A 17,852-nucleotide genomic window follows, 5' to 3' on the forward strand; every position below is an offset into this window, starting at 1 on the left:
AATATACTGTGGAGGGAAATATGTACGGGGCTTACAATAATAAACTCCCAAGTCCCCAGGCTTCACCCTGGTGATTTTCAGTGTGACATCTGTCCCTGACTCACTGCCAATATGCCTATATAGCATCCCAGGATAACTACTGGAAAATCTGTTGATCAGGCCCTTTGTATTCTGGCATTAATCCCACAGGAAGAAAGACAAATAGTTTATTGCCTTATTATATTTAAGATTCTGACTGGATCTGCAGGAGATGGAAACTGGCTCTCCAATGTTTACAGGGTGGGAGAGTGAATTCTGGATCATTACAACATCTCCACTGATACCTGAAATAAAGGAAGACATACAAGTTCACTACCAACCATTATAGTGAATTTTTATCTTATTCTTTGTGTTATTTATCTCAAGTAGCAATTTTCTTCTTGGTAGGCAACTGTAGTCCATACTCTACAGTTCCCATTGTCAAAAAACAACAAATAATTTTAAAAAGCCAAATTCCTTCTATGTGTAATCTGCACATTCGCCCTTTCATCTATGTTAGAATTTATACCAGAATCCAATTTTTGCTCCTTCTCTAATGCTCCCAACTTTCAGAAAAGAAAAATTCGTCAAGTCCAATTTGTGTTGCCCATAAACTCATTGGATCATGGTCAAACTCTCAGTGGGCAGTCCCTTCAAGAACCTGAACCCCACCACACACCTGCCAGTAGCCACCAACTCTAAAGAGCTATACTTTATCATCTTTATCACAATTTTTAAGGATTTGCTTCAATAGCTTCCTGTCTGGACTGGTTTCCTTTGGTGGTTGGTAGAGGGGGACAGAACTTGTCATAGTAATCTTCAATGTCTCTCATTATCAGTTATGAGTCTGCAGTCATCAATAACACTGATAAGGAATCTTCTTTGCCCATGGCAACTGGATGCAGCACAGACCATGGAATTCCACGTGGTTTCTGGCTACAGCATGGACCAAGGGAATTAACGTAGCATCCAGCAGCAGCATAGATCACAGAGGTCTTTCCAGGAAGCTTAATCTATAAAATGAACTATTATTCTTCTAGTATATGTTGTTGCTCAATGTGAGGGTGATCAAGTGATTGTGCAGCTTAGCATTTGTGAGCAATATGATAGAGATTTCTAGCCTGCTGTGCTCCATGCTGCCCTATGCACCAGCTACCATGCTGGCACCCTGCCATGACTATTGATTGGTTTTGCAGCCCTTGGGGAGGTCTGCTTCCTTCCTCTCTTCCTCATAGCTGTGAGCAGCAGTGTTAGCAGCAGCAACAGTGGTGGTTCCATGCTGGGGGCAGAGCCTGGTGGTGGCCTGTGCCTTCTGGCATCTCAAAGATCTGCCCATCTTGGCAAGGACATTGAAGGGAATCTAGCCAGCTCAAACATGGCCAACATGGCTCTGGCAAGTGTTGCTCTTCTCATTTTTATAATGCCCTTCTATCCATTTCCTCTATCTTGCTAAAAATCATTAGATTACATTCCTAAGGCTAGGCACCCAAGTCTATTCCCTTATTTAGCCACTTCCTCCTCCTGAGGCTACCAAGGTCCAGTTATCAAAGTATTGAAGCCCAGGAATGTAAATACTTCTTTGACTCACCTAATTAACATGCCCAATTAAAATGAAACATCTCATCTTAACACAGGGTGCTGTGGGATGTTCTGTATGGCAAATGAGTTGCTCTGATTGGTCAAGTGGCTAGGCAGGAAGTATAGATGGAACTAACAGAGAGGAGAAAAGAAAGAACAGGAAGGCAGAAGGAGTCACTGACAGCCACTGCCAGGACAAGCAGAATGTGAAGATTCCAGTAAGCCATGAGTCACGTAGCAAGGTATAGATTAATGGTAATGGATTAATTTAAGCTATAAGAACAGTTAGCAAGAAGCCTGCGATGGCCATACAGTTTGTAAGCAATATAAGTCTCTGTGTTTACTTGGTTGGGTCTGAGAAGGTGTGAGTGGTTGGTGACAAAGATTTGTCCTGACTGTGGGCAAGGCAAGAAAACTCTAGCTACAACAGGGTTTCTCCCTTTACCTTTATAAACCACCATTTGCCTGTGGGTCATGTGTGGCTCCCCTCTGCCCAGAGGCAGTATTTCTCTTGGGACAATAGGACAGAGTCTCTCTAGCATCTATTAGTAGCATCTTATTTTGATGTCTTCCATATTGAGTGTGTATCTAATCATGCTGTTTCAGAAACCAAAGCAAAAATTAGCAGTCTTAAAACTAGCAGAGTTTAATTAACATTACTGAAGTCAAAGGGGATCTCTCTTTGATAATAATCATTAATATCCTTAATATGAAGTCAAAGGATAAAACAAAATCATGCTCAGCATAGTATAGTGTGGTCACATTACTTCCTACCTAACCTGTTATGTCTAATTCAATTGCAATAACCTGTGTCCTCCATTTTGATGTTGTTTTTTTCAAGTTTATCATGTTTACAAACACTTGTGGGTATTCTACCTTCCCACTTGAAGCAAAACAACTGATCTGTAATTTCTGCTTGTGGTTACACATATCCATGTATGATGTTCCCTTGATATCTCATATTACTGTATTCTCTCCACCCATCTAATGCCAGCCAATGTCTAAAGAATTTGAGGTTGTCTTCCTACCAAGTCATCATCCCCACCTTTGAATGCAATATCATCTTCAGCCTACATGTTCTGGTATTTTCAAATCTCATTCAGTTTCTAAGAGAAGAAACCTGTCAATGGATAGGAATGAAAGTACATTTATTGAATATTGCAGTTTACCCACAACATTAAATTGCTAAAGCATTAAGAAAATTACATTTTGAATGCATATTAAAATATAGAAAATAGAACAGTTTGGCATAACTTTCCAAAAATAAAGCATAGATATTTATAATTTATTTATACTTTAGAATATCAAGGTTGTAAATACCTATCTATGTTTTAAATCATATCACTCTCTATAAAATAGCCAACCTCCATCCAGTGCTGTAGTAGAAATCAGGCAAAGACAAAACTAAAAGAAAAAGAGAAAAACAAACCTAGATGAAGAGCTTTTATTCACTTACATGTTTAGTAAATCAAATGTTAATGATGGTGTGGTTATTCCCTGATGACTTGAGTTTTATCATAGTTGAACATTATATTTCTCATGTATTTATTTACATTATCTCTCAGTGAAGTTGGGCAGGTGAGCCAAGAATCAACTTCCTTATACAATTGTCACAATTACACAAAAATTGTTAATTATTATTCACTTTCTACTAATTACCTGACAGTGACTCATTAACTCTTAATTAGCTATAAAAATGTATTTGGAAAATATTTAATCTGTTCTTTAAATTTCATGATTATCAGGCTATATAGATATACACATATCAGATGTTCCTTAAATGACTACTATCCTGTTTACTGTGGTTCAACTATAGAATTTATCAAAATGTAACATTTTTATAATTGAGAATTTCACTTATGCTTTCAATATGTTTGGTTGTTCTCATACTCCACTCTTCCTCTAACTTCTACCAAATCTACTACTCATCCCTCACCATCCTCCCATTTCATGTCCACATATAAATACACCTTGCACCTAGAGAGGAATGTGAATTGAGCATACATTAATGGATGTAGGGAAATCCACTGGAGGGAGCATTGTCAATCTCTCAGAGATAACACTCTTAGAGAAAATTGTTTCTCTCCCTTTGAAGCCATCAACTATAAATAATAGCTCCTTAGCTAGTTGAACAGGCTAAGAGATCCTCCCCCTCCGTGCTTCAGTGTTGATTGGATTAATCTTGTGCAGATCTTATCCAGACATTCATAGCTGCTGTGAGTTCATCATAGAAGGTGTACTGAGATGCCCATAGACTCTGTTGTGTTCTGTTTTTCCCTCAGTTTTGGCTCTTACAAAGTTTCCACCCCTTTTCTATGATGGTCCCTGAACTTCACACAACTTTTTGACATTGTAAGCTTTTGTGTTCCATAGAAACCTTATTGAATTTTTAGTCTATTTTTTTTTAAAAATTTTAGTCTGTTGCTAATATCAGCTCCAGGAATATAGCTTAGGGCTCTAAACACAACAAAGACCCACAATCTCAATTCTGTGCTTCCTGATGTTCTTCATATCTGGGAAGAACAGGAAAAATTATTCCCTGAGTTTCCTTCTAATAGATGGTGCCATAGAGATCTCAGGACTTTTCGTCCTACTACCCATGTACCTGAGAGATCTGTATTTGAGGAAAACTGATACTTAACACACAAGCACTTCCTATGAAAATCATCCTGTGAATATACCTGCATGTCTTAAATAAATTTTGTTCTTTTATTGCCTTTTTCATATTTACTGAATTCTTAACTAATGGAATATTCTAGTTCAGATTCAAGCCATGATGGGTTTTTTTTTTTTCTTATATTGGGCACAGAATCACCATTAACTGCCAAACTGGTTCCATGAGAAACCAGGTTTCCTTGTTAAAAACAGATCTCAAGCCACTTCCCTAATGTCCTGGAATGCAACATCTCCATCATGGCTTCAGGGATGGGGTAGTGAGATTTGTACCCAAATCACAGAGTAATCCCTGTTATAAGTTGTCTTGTTTGTGCTCTGACAAATAAAGCTTTCCTTGAGATCTGAGGCACAGCTAGACTATATTTAAGCATAGAGACCATGCAGTGGTGGCACATACCTTTAATCCTAGACCTTGGAAGGAGGAAGCAGGAAGATCAGGAGTACAAAATCACCCTGGGCTAGAGAAGATTGAACCACTCTAAAAGAGAAACAGAGCTAGGTAGTGGTGGTGCATGCCTTTAATCTCAGCACTAAGGCAGCAGAAACAGGAATATAATACAGTATGTCAGCCCCATTCAGTCTGAGGATTCATAGAGGTAAGAAGTCTAGTGGCTGTTTGTTTGCTTCTCTGATCTTTCAACTTTCACCCTAATATCTGACTCCAGGATTTTATTTAATAAGACTAAATAAAAATACACCTCAAGGAGTTGGGGATTTAGCTCAGTGGTAGAGCGCATTCCTAGTAAGCATAAGGCCCAGGGTTCAGTCCAGAAACACACCTCAAAACCCATCATGAATTGAATTGTTCTGAATGTCAGACTGTACCAGATAAAGCCATATTTCCCAGAGTGATAGCAGGTTACAAGTTCAGCATCACCACTGATGTGAACTGGGACTAAATCCACATGACTTCAACGAGTTTGTTATGTTACACTACAGGCATTTTTGCTGCTTTGACATTAGGTACTGACATAATCACAGATTTCCTGAAATTTTCTTATACAGCTAAAACTATGCAAAAGAGGAGCTTAGCATGAAAACTGAGCCAAGTCTGTGAATAAGAGGAAGGCAACTCTTCCATTACTCTGTAATCGACTTCTCTAAAGCTCATTTAGATGGACTAGTTACCTCATTTGTTGGACCATTTGTATTATCCCAATTTGGAGGCCAATGTTTGGGATAACTACCAGTTGTATCACTCAAGTAAAGAGCAAACTAGGGTGCCTTTGTCTTATTTTGCCCTTCACAACAAGAAACTTATCTAAGTGATATTAGAATCCACCTTATGCCTGAAGGACTCACACTACTACTTCATTGGTCAAATGACAAAATATAATTAAGTTCCTGGTTTATTCTTGGTAAATTATTCATGCAGCATATGAATAGACATTGATTGAGCAGTTAGAAATTACATAGACCCACCATCCTAAGGTTTGAGGACCCAGCAGTTATCAAGATTAAATTAGTTCTATCTTACTAAAATGTATGGAACAGAAGTATACATAGAAAACAATTTATGCCAGGGGCGGTGGCATATGCTTGTAGTCCAGCTAAAAGGAAGGCTGAGACAGGAAGGTAACTTGAGTCCAGGAGCTCTGGGCTGTAGTGCACTATGCTAATGGGGTATTCTCACTAAGTTCGGCATCAATATGGTGACCTCCTGGGAACGGGGAACCACCATGTTGACTAGGGAGGGGTGAACCGGCCCAGGTTAGAAAACAGTTTATAATATTTTTAATTAGTCATATATTATAAGCTGAACATGTCTTTAAGAGAAGACATATTTCATGAATATAGGAGAGCAGGTACCTTATAAACATGAAAATGGTCCAACTTTGTTCAGTTAAAATATAGAACAAAATAGACAGGACAGAAGAGTTTGTCACTCCCCCATCACTGACATCGAAAAGCTGCAGAAAGAAAGGAGATTCTCTTTAAAGTGTGTGATGGCAGGTGGGCCATGAACTTTCAGGAATGAACCAAAACCAAACAAAAAACAAAACAAAAAAACAAAACAAAAAAAACAAAACAAAAAAACCCCAAGCAAACGAAAAAACAAAACAATCAAACAAACAAACAAAAAAAACCCCAGCAACTGAAAAACAAAACAAAACAAAAACCATTTTGAAGATGGAATGTAGGAATGGGAACTTCTCACTACACTCTTAATATATCACAGCAGCAGAGGGAGAAGACTGAGTCTAAAGAAGTATACAGGCCCACAGCAAAATCTGTGGACACATTTTCTTGCTTAGTGATTGATGTGGGAGTACCCAGACCATTGTGGGTGGGGCCATCTCTGGCTGCCAGTCTTGGGTTATTCAAGAAAGCAGACTGAGCAAGCCATGGAGAGCAAGCCAGTAAGCAGCATTCCTTCATGGCCTCTCCTTCAGTTCATGCTTCCAAGTCCCTGCCCTGATTGAGTTCCTGCCTTGACTTCTGTCAATGAGAAACTGACATGTAAACCAAATAGAGCCATGACTCTACAAAAAATTTAGATTTGTGAATTTTTTATTATTTTTATAACAATACCTTTTGAAACAAATAATAAACTGATTGATCCTTTCTTTTTAACAGCAAAAATGCACCCTGACAGTTAAAGAAGTATTGAAAAACACATTTTATTTTCTTAAACTTTGTTAATCTATACAAGTTTCTTAGACATGAATTTATGTGTGTCCTCGGGAATAATTTATTACCTGTAATACGTAAAATCTTTAACTATGTATTGGGGTATTGGGGAACATGCTGTTTTTACTTATATTCATACTAAACATTCAATTGAAAAATATAATGTAACCTCATTGTAATTTTTATGTTGCCTGAAAGATTTTGCTGGGATATATAAGCTGTAGGGGGCAGGAAGAAGGAGGAAGGGACAAGTCAGAAGGAAGACATGAGGAAAGAGATAGAGGGGAAACAACAGGAAAGAGGGAAAGATAAAACAAAAGAGTAAGACCTTGACATGTTGAAGATGTGTGTGGGTGTGTGCTTTTCCCTATTTCACTGGCCGCAGAGAAACAAGTTTCACTCCTTCAGATAAAAAAGTCAGTTGTGTGATCAATCCAGCTTACCACCTCCTCTTCAGTCCCTGGGCTGCTGAAAGCTGGCCCTACAGCAGCACTTTCCCTTCTATTCCTTTTGTCCAATTCTGGAGTGTTATTCCTTTTTTATCTTAATATATGATATTATTATAGAAAGCAGCCTGTTCCTTTTCTAATAAGAGACTGAAAGGGGTGGATCCAGATGGGAGGTCAGGTGGGGAATGACTGGGAGGAGTAGATGAGGGGGAGCCATAATCAGGATATATTATGTGGGAAAACATCTACTTTTAATAAAAGAAAAGAAAGGAAACAGAATGAAATGAGGCATTGTCTGTGATACTTTAGATTATCCATTTATGAATGTATTTTGATACTTTTTGGTGTCAGCTTAAAACCTGATATTCTGTTTAAGTTGCTTCACATTACAATCTTGTGTACTGATAGTTAATGGAAAGTATGGTGATTACATACTTCTGTTCCTTATTTTGAATGCCTGAATAATGCTAGTCATCAGATATTCCATGATAAAAAATAACTCACTGTTCCAAATATGTTCATTAAGTATAATTTACTAGTCTGATTTATTTTTCTTTTTGGGATAGTAAAATAATCTTAATGTATTTAACCCTTCTCTTTTTCAACCTCTCACACCAACTACAAACAAACATTTCTAATCAAAGCATATACCCATTTTTATTTACTATCACATGTGCTTAATAAATTCCATCCAAAAGACCTTCCCTAACTGGCGATCCCTTTCTAGCTCCTTACATATAGGTGTAGTCAAAATTAAACAGAAAAAAAGAAAAAAAATTTGATGATATGATTTAGGAATGAGTGAGTAATATGCCACTTATCATTCTGGGACTGGACTGATTCAGTCAATATAATTTTTCCAGTTTTATCCATTTTCTCAAAACCTTCATAATTTCATATTTCTTTATATCTGAACAAAATTCCATTGCACAAATGTACAACATTTTTTATCCATTTATCTTGTTGTGAACATCTACGTTCATTTCATTTCCTAGCTATTATGAATACACCAGTTGTGGGGACCCGAAAGAGTCCCGCTCCCACATTTTTCACCTATTCTTGAGTTTTTAGGAGGAGGAGAGAATGATTAGAAAATATTAGATAGAGACACCTAGTCTATAAGAGGAAAGACAAAAACACAGGATAGCTTCAGGAGGGACTGGACCAATACCAACAACTTCAAGGTTTATTCAAAAGGCTTTTTATAACATGCCAATGGGCGGGGGGGGGGGGGGGGGAAGACGTGCACTTTTAAGATCAAAGCACAACATACAGCCAAGTGTAGACCCACTAAACACCTAGTAACCATTTCCATGTCAAAATCATCCCGTTATGAAGCCCTGTTGGATAAAGCAAGGTGAGATTCTCTGACCCTGAATAATTTGGGCCTCCAAAACCAGCAAAATGCATGATTGTGCTGCTGGGCAGTGGTGGCACACGCCTTTAATCCCAGTACTCAGGAGGCAGAGCCAGGCAGATCTTTGTGAGTCAAGGCCAGCCTGGTCTACAGAGCAAGATCCAGGAAAGGAGCAAAGCTACACAGAGAGAAACCCTGTCTCGAAAAAACCAAAAAAAAAAAAAAAAAATAATAATAATAATAAAATAAACTAAATGCATGTATGTGCATTTATATCTGTTATAGGCTATAGAGTTCTTTAGGTACAGTCACAGGAAAAGAATAGCTAGGTCATGTGGTATTTGTTGCTGTCTGAGGAAATTGCAAATTGCTTTCTCTAGTTACTGCACTCCCACAACACTGAATCCGGGCTCCCATTTCCTCCTACTTTCTTCCTCTAGAATCTTGATATTATGTTTTGTCGATATTGAGGACTTTCAAAAACTTAGTCATTGTTGGTACATAAAAAAATGTGTAAAGGAATATCGTTCTTCAAATGAACCTGATGAAATGTTCTCTCCTGATTTAAACTGCATCAGAATTGGTGCCTTTTACATAGCATGAAAAATCATGTACTAGGTAAGCTATTTGTTTGAACATTCCATAAATGTTTCCCCATATACCTGTATCACTCTTGGTGGTAAAACACACAAGAAGCAATATTCAGATTTGGACAGCGCTAAAGAAAAATATTGATATCTCAAACTTTGAAATTCTTCTCAGCTGTGGCAGAATGTAAACTTTAATAAAGTTTTCATTCCACCCTCTGGAGAAATACATCTTCCTATGACATCCAGTCTTTCTATTTTCTGGTCCATGATGTCTCATTAATATGATATCTCTTTATTATTATATGTTGTGGTGCTTCATGGACTGTTTAGACAGTGAAATAGGATTCAGCCCATATTGTAAGAAACATCAAGGAAAACAACATAAACCTAAACCAAGATGATGGCTAGGAGATGCTCTTAATTTCAAACTATTGAGTGTACCCCAGACACTTTTTTAGACTGTGCTAATTTTGTATCCATGTATATGAGATACATGCACAAGTCTCTTTGAATCTCAGCATCTCATCAGGTAACCAGAAGGGGGAGATAGACTCCCCAAAGCACAAGAGTTTGCTCTCCTGAGCAGTTTTTTATTGGTACATATATGAAGTCAGTATCATTTGCATAAGTGCTTCTTCCTTCTTGTGTTCCTGCCTCTTAGAATATTATAAGAAGATCTTTCTCTGGGCTGTGTCATAATACACATAAACACGGGGAAAGCTGGAAGATGGTGTCCCAGCTCCTTGGGCTTCTGTTCTTCTGGGTTTCAGGTATGAGATTTTAGACATAGCAATAAGTAGAGATGTTAATTACATACAGAATTTTCTTACAAATTATGAAGCACAACATCACATGGAATTTGTCTTCCTGTTTAAAGAAATTGATACAATAAAATAATCTTTTTAAAAGTAGTTTAGAAATGACTTTTATATGCAATATTGTGATCTAATATTTCTCGTATGTTTTCAGGCTCCAGAGGTGACATTGTGCTGACTCAGTCTCCAGCCACCCTGTCTGTGACTCCAGGAGAAAGAGTCACCATGGCCTGCAAGGCCAGCCAGGGTAGTGGAACAAGCTTACACTGGTATCAGCAAAAACCAAATGAGGCTCCAAGTCTTCTCATCAAGTTGGCTTCCCAGTCCATCTCTGGGATCCCCTCCAGGTTCAGTGGCAGTGGGTCAGGGACAGATTTTACCCTCAGTATCAACACTGTGGAGCTTCAAGGTGTTGCCACTAATTACTGTCAACAGAGTAGCATCTGGGCTGCCCAAGGGATACAGACCATAGCAAAAACAAAACAAAACAAAAAAACAGGGAAGCAGAAGTGTGAGTCTGGGTTCTTTCAGCTGCTTCTCCTGGTTCCTCTACCTTTTTCAAAGTATTTTACAGATGTAGGCAGCCTTGAGATTTACGTAGAAAACTGAAGTGAAAAGTCCTGGAAAGCTTTTTGCCTCTGACCCCTCTTCACTCCATTTTAGCTCCATAATACATACAAAATTTAATGTTATATTTTTCCTGTATTCATTCACTTTAGCTCTCAGTCAGGACCATCCACTGGAGGGAGCATTTTCAATTCATTAGAGACAACACTCTTAGAGAAAACTGCCTCTCTCACATTTAGAAGCCATCAACTATCAATAATAGCTCATCAGCTAGTGGTACAGGCTGAAGAGCTTCTCTCCCTCCATGCTTCAGTGTTGACTGGCTCAATCTTCTGCAGGTCTTATCCAGACAGCCACAGCTGCTGTAAGTTCATCAAAGAAGGAGTACTGAGATGCCTGTAGGCTCTGTTTTGTTCTGTTTCTCCCTCACCTTTGGATCTTACCATGTTTCTACCCCTTTTCTATGATGGTCCCTGAACCTTAAACAACTTTTGACTTTGTAAGCTTTTGTGTTCTATAGAAACCTCATTCAAATTTTTAATCTATTTTTAATTTTTTTAGTCTGTTGCTAATATCAGCTCATCCAAATAGAAGACAGGAGTACCTGCATGCCAGACTGTACCAAATAAAGCCATTTTTTCCAGAGTGATAGCAGGTTACAAGGTCAGTAGCACCCCTGCTGTGAACCTGGACTGAGTCCACATGAATATATGATTTTTCTGGGATGTGTTATGTCACCCTGCAGGCACTTCTGTTGCTGTGACATTAGGTAGTGACATAGGCACAGGTTTGCTTTAATTTTATTATAGAGCTAAAACTGCAAAAGAGAAGCTTAGCATGAAAACTGAGCCAAGTCTGTGAACAGGAGGAAAGCAACTCTTCCATTTCTCTGTAAATGACATCTTTGAAGCTCATTTAGATGGACTAGTTATCTCATTTGTTGGACTTTTGTATCATCCCCACTTGGAGGCCAATGTTTATTATTGCATCATGACAGGAAACCTAGGGAACAAGTTTGCACACATCTCAGTGGCAGTTTTACAAGAACCCTTTACACTCATGATCTGGAATGTGGAGACCACCCACTCTTATTACTTCTTGTGAGGGCATGGACATCAGTGTTATATTTCTAAACTGCTGCTTGTATCACTCAAGTAATAGGAAAACTTGGGCGTAATTGTCTGATTTTGCAAACACACAAAGAAACTTATTTCCATAATAGAATCCACTTTATGCCTAAAGGTCTCATACTACTCTTCATTGGTCAAATGACAAAATATAATTAAATTCCTGGTTTATTCTAGGTAAATTATTCATGCAGCATATGAATAGACATTGATAGAACCATTAGAATTTATATAGACCCACCTTACTAATACTTGAGGACCCAGCAGTTATTAAGATTAAAATAATTCTCTCTTATTAAAATGTATGGTGTAGTGGGTAGCCATTCCAGTTTTGGTCTGGAATGGAAGTATATATAGAAAACAATTTATTGTATATTTAATTAGACATATATTATAAGCTGAGCATGTCTTTGAGAGAAAGACATATTCCATGAATATAGGAGAGCAGATACCCTATGAACATAAAAATGGTTCAACTTGGTCAGTTAAAGTAAAGGACAAAATAGACAGAGGACAGTAGAGTGGTGCCACTCAAACATCATTGGCATCTAAAATCTGCACAGAGAAAGCAGATGCTCTTTAAAAATGTGTGATGGCAGGAGAATCAGGAACTTTCAGGAATGAGCCAAAAAAAAAAAGAAAAGAAAAGAAAAAGAAAAACAACAAAATAAAGAAACCATTTTAAAGATAGAATGTAGGAAGGGGAACTTCTCACTATGCCTTGAATATATAACAGCAGCAGATGGTGTAGACTGAGTCTAAGGAAGTATACTGGCCTACAGAAAAGTCTCTGGGCACATTTTCTTGCTTAGTGATTGATGTGGGAGAATCCAAACTATTGTGGGTGGTGCCACCTCTGGCTGCCAGTCTTGGGTTATTCAAGAAAGCACACTGAGCAAGCTATTGGGAGAAAGCTAGTAAGCAGCATTCCTTCATGGCCTCTCCTTCAGTTCATGCTTCCAAGTTCCCGCCCTGCTTGAGTTCCTTTCAATGATGAACTGACATGTAAGCCAAATAGAGACATGCCTCTCCAAAAAGTTTAGATTTGTGAAACTTTTACTATTTTTTATGAGAATACCTTTGGAGACAAATAATAAACTGATGGATCCTTTCTTTTTAACAGCAAAATACATCCTTCCAGTTAAAGAACTTTTGAGAAAAACATCTTATTTTCTTACTCTTTGTTAATATAATAAGTTGCTTAGACATGAATTTATGTGTGTCCTAGGAAATAATTTGTTTATTACCTATAATATATAAAATGTTTAGCTATGTATTGGGGTATTGGGGAGCATAATGTTTTTACTTATATTCATTGTGATCATTCACTTGAAAAATATAATGTAAACTCATTGTAAGATTGTTACCTGAAAGATTTTGCTGGGATATGTAAGCTGTAGAGGGTGACAGGTTGGGAGAAGGGAGGAGTCAGAAGGAAGACACGAGGAAAGAGATAGAGGGGGAACAACACAAAAGAGGTAAGGGAAAAATAGGAGAGACCTTGACATGTTGAAAATGTATATGGGTGCTTGCTTTTCCCTATTACTCTGGCCCCAGAGAATTAAGTTTTACTCCCTCAGATAAAAAAGTCAATTGTGTGATCATTCTTGACTCCCACCTTCTCTTCAGTTCCCGAGGTGATGAAAGATGGCCCACAACAACACTTTTCTATCTGTTTTATCAAATTCTGAAGTGTTAATCCTCTTTTATCTTAATATACTATATCATTATAGAAAGAAGCCTTTTCCTTTTCTAATAACAGACTGAAATGGGGTGCATCCAGATGGGAGAGGAGGTGGGGAAGTTCTGGGAGTAGGAGATGAGGGGGAATCAAAATCAGGATACATTATGTTGGGAAAAGTCTATTTTCAATAAGAGAAAAAAGAAACAGAATGAACTGAGGTATTGTCTGTGATACTTTAGTTTATCCATGTATGATTGTGTTTTGATGTTTTCTGGTGTCAGCTTAAACCCTTATATTTTATTTAAGTTGTTTCACATTACAATCTTGTTTCCTGATAGTTAATGCAAAGTGTGGTAATTACACAATTCTGTTCCTTGTATTGAATGCCTGTATAATGCTAGTCAACAGATATTCTGTTATAACGAATTACTCATTGTCCTAAATATGCTCATGAAGTATGATTTACTAGTCTGATTTAGTTTTCATTTTGGGATAGTAAAATAATCTTAATGTATTTAACCCTCCTCTTTTTTAACCTCTCACACCAACCACAGACAAACATTTCTTCTCAAAGCATGCCCCCATTTTAATTTATTAATACACATGTTATAATATGTCCCCTCCAAAAGACCTGCCTTATCTGGGGATCCCTTTCTAGCTCCTTACATATAGGTGTAGTCAAAATTAAACATAGAAATGAAAAAAAATTGATGATATGAGTTACGAATGAGTGAGTAATTTGTCACTTATTCTGGGACTGGACTGATTCAGTCAATACAATTGTTCCAGTTCCATCCATTTTCTCAAAATTTTCAAAATTTCATGCTTTTTTATATCTGAACAAAATTGCATTGCACAATTTTGCAATATTTTTATCCATTCATCTTGTTGTGAACATATAAGTTCATTTCTTAGCTATTGTGCATATACCAGCTGTGGGGATCTGAGAGTTCTGCTCCCATATTTTCCACATAATCTAGGGTTCTTAGGAGGAGGAGAGAGGGATTAGAAAATATTAGATAGAAAGGGAGAACAAGTCTATAAGAGGAAAGACAGAAACACAGGACAGTTTCAGGAGAGCCTGGATCAATACACAACGGCCTCCAAGTTTTTTATAACATTCCAATGAGAGGGGAAAAAGACCTGCACTTTCAAGATCAAAACACACCATACATCCAAGTGTAGATACTTCAAAATACCTGGTAAGCATTCCTGTGTAGAAATTATCTCATTATGCAGCACTACTAGGTAAAGCAATGTGAGATTCTCTGACCCTGGGTATTTGGGTCTCCACAACCAGCAAAATGTGTGGATGTGCAATTATATCTGTTATAGGCTATACAGTCCTTTAGGTACACCCACAGGAAAGGCATAGCTAGGTCATGTGGTATTTGTTGCGGTCTTTTGCTACATTGCTTATTGCTTTCTAAACTTATTGCACTCCCACAACACTGAATCAGGGCTCCCATTTCCTTCTACTTTCATCCCACTAGAATCTTGATATTCTGTTTTGTGGATATTGAGGACTTTCAGAAAGCTGAGACATTGTTTGTACATAAAAAAATATGCCATGGCTTGATTCCAGAGCCCAGGTGAAAGGAAAACTTCTTTCTTCAAATGAACCTGATGAAATGTTCTCTCCAGCTTTAAACTACATCAGAATTCTTGCCTTTTACATGGCATGAAAAATCCTGTGCTAGGTAAGCTATTTGTTTGAACATTCCATAAATGTTTCCCCATATCCTTATGTCACTCTTGGTGTTAAAACACACAAGAAGCAAAATTCAGAGTTTATCTTGACAGTGCTACCAAATGGTTTGATATCCCAACCTTTGAAATTCTTCTCAACTGTGGCAGATTGTGAACTTTAATAAGGCTTCCATTCTACCCTCTGAGGACATGTTTTCCTATGACATTCAGACTTTCTATTTTTTGTCCATGATATCTCATTAATAGGACATCCCTTTAGTATTATATATTGCATGCTTCATGAAATGTTTAGACAATTAAATGGAATTCAGTCCATATTGGAAGAAACATCAAGGAAAAAAAACATAACCCTGAACCAAGAGGATGGTTAAGAGATGCTCTTAATTTCAAACTACTGAGTGTATCCCAGACAGTTTCTTAAACTGTGCTAATTTTGCATCCATGTATGTGAGATACATGCACAAGTCTCTTTCAAATCTCAGCATCATCATCAGGTAACCAGAAGGGGGAGATAGACTCCCCAAAGCACAAGAGCTTGCTCTCCTGAGCAGTTCTTTACTGGGACATATATGAAGTCAGTATCATTTGCATAAGTGCTTCTTCCTTCTAGTGTTCCTGCCTCTTAGAATATTATAAGAAGGTCTTTCTCTGGGCTGTGTCACGACACACATAAACACAGGGAAAGCTGGAAGATGGTGTCCACATCTCAGCTCCTTGGGCTTCTGTTCTTCTGGGTTTCAGGTATGAGATTTTAGACATGGCAAAAAGTAGAGGTGATAATTAAATATAGAATTTTCTTACATTATTAGGAAGCACAGCCTCATATGGAATTTAACTTCAGGGTTTAAAAACTTGCTACAATAAAATAATCATTTTAAAAGCAGTTTAAAAGTGACTTTTATATGCAATGCTGTGATCTACTAATATTTCTCCTATGTTTTCAGCCTCCAGATGTGACATTGTGCTGACTCAGTCTCCAGCCACCTTGTCTGTGACTCCAGGAGAAAGAGTCACCATGGCCTGCAAGGCCAGCCAGGGTATTAGCACTTACTTACACTGGTATCAGCAAAAACCAAATGAGGCTCCAAGGCTTCTCATCAAGTATGCTTCCCAGTCAGTCTCTGGGATCCCCTCCAGGTTCAGTGGCAGTGGGTCAGGGACAGATTTCACACTCAGCATCAACACTGTGGAGCCTGAAGATGTTGCAACTTATTACTGTCAACAGAGTAGCAGCTTCCCTCCCACAGTGATACAGACCATAGCAAAAACCACCACAGAAGCAGAAGTGTGAGGCTGGGCTCTTTCAGCTGCTTCTGGTGGTTCCTCTACCTCTTCAAAGTGTTTTACAGATGCAGACAACCTTGAGATTTACACAGAATATTGAAGTGAAGAGGCCTGGCAAGCTTCTTGCCTCTGATCCTCTTCACTCCATTTTAACTACATAAATACATACAAATATTAATGTTATATTTTTCCCGTATTCATTTACTTTAGCTCTCAGTCAGGTTTGTCAAGAGAGTAAAGAACCAACTTCCTTATATAATTGTCAAAATTAACAAAGGAATTGTTAATTATGGTTCACTTTATATTAATTATCTGACAGTGATTCATTAATGCTTGATTGGCCATTAAAATATAGTTTGGAATATATTTAATTTGTTCTTTAAATTTCATGATTATCAATCTATATAGATTATGCACATATCACATGTTCTTTAAATGACTACTATCCTGTTCACTGTCATTCCAATACAGAATTTTTCAAAATGTAACATTTTATAATTGAGAATATCTTTTATGCTTCTAATTATTCTCATACCCCCTACTCTTTTTCTAAATCCTACCAAATCTACTACTAATCCTCACCACCCTCCCACTTCATCTCCACATATAAATTATACCTTGAACACTGAGTTCAATGTGGGTGGACGATATATTCATGGATGTAGGAACATTCACTGGAGGGAGCATTTTCAATTCATTAGAGACAACACTCTTAGAGAAAACTGCCTCTCTCACATTTAGAAGCCATCAACTATCAATAATAGCTCATCAGCTAATGGTGCAGGCTGATGAGCTCTTCCCTCTCCATGCTTCAGTGTTGACTGGCTTAATCTTATGCAGGTCTTATCCAGAGAGCCACAGCTGATATGAGTTCATCAAAGGAGTACCGAGGTGTCTGTAGGCTCTGTTTTGTTCTGTTTCTCCCTCACCTTTGGATCTTACAGTGTTTCTACCCCTTTTCTATGATGATCGTTGAACCTTCACAACTTTTTGACTCTGTAAGCTTTTGAGTTCCCTAGAAAGCTTATTGGATTTTTTAATCTAATTTTAAAATTTTAAGTCTGTTGCTAATATCAGCTCCCCTAAGGAGGATACAGGACTCGGGTATTGGATAGGGTTCTAAACACAATACAGGGCCTCAATCTCGATTCTGTCCTTCCTGATATTCTTTATCTCTGAGAAGAACAGGAAAAATAATTCCCTGAGTTTCCTTTTCATGGAAGGTCCAAGAGAGATCTCAGGGCCGCTTTCTCTCATATAACACTGTATGAAGAAGAACGTTTTTTTTATAGGAAAAACTGATACTTAACACACACATACTTGCTTGTTGATAATAACCATCGCTGTGAAATATAGCATCGTATGT

This window comes from Peromyscus leucopus, chromosome 3, assembly GCF_004664715.2.
Source record: "Peromyscus leucopus breed LL Stock chromosome 3, UCI_PerLeu_2.1, whole genome shotgun sequence".
NCBI lineage: Eukaryota > Metazoa > Chordata > Mammalia > Rodentia > Cricetidae > Peromyscus > Peromyscus leucopus.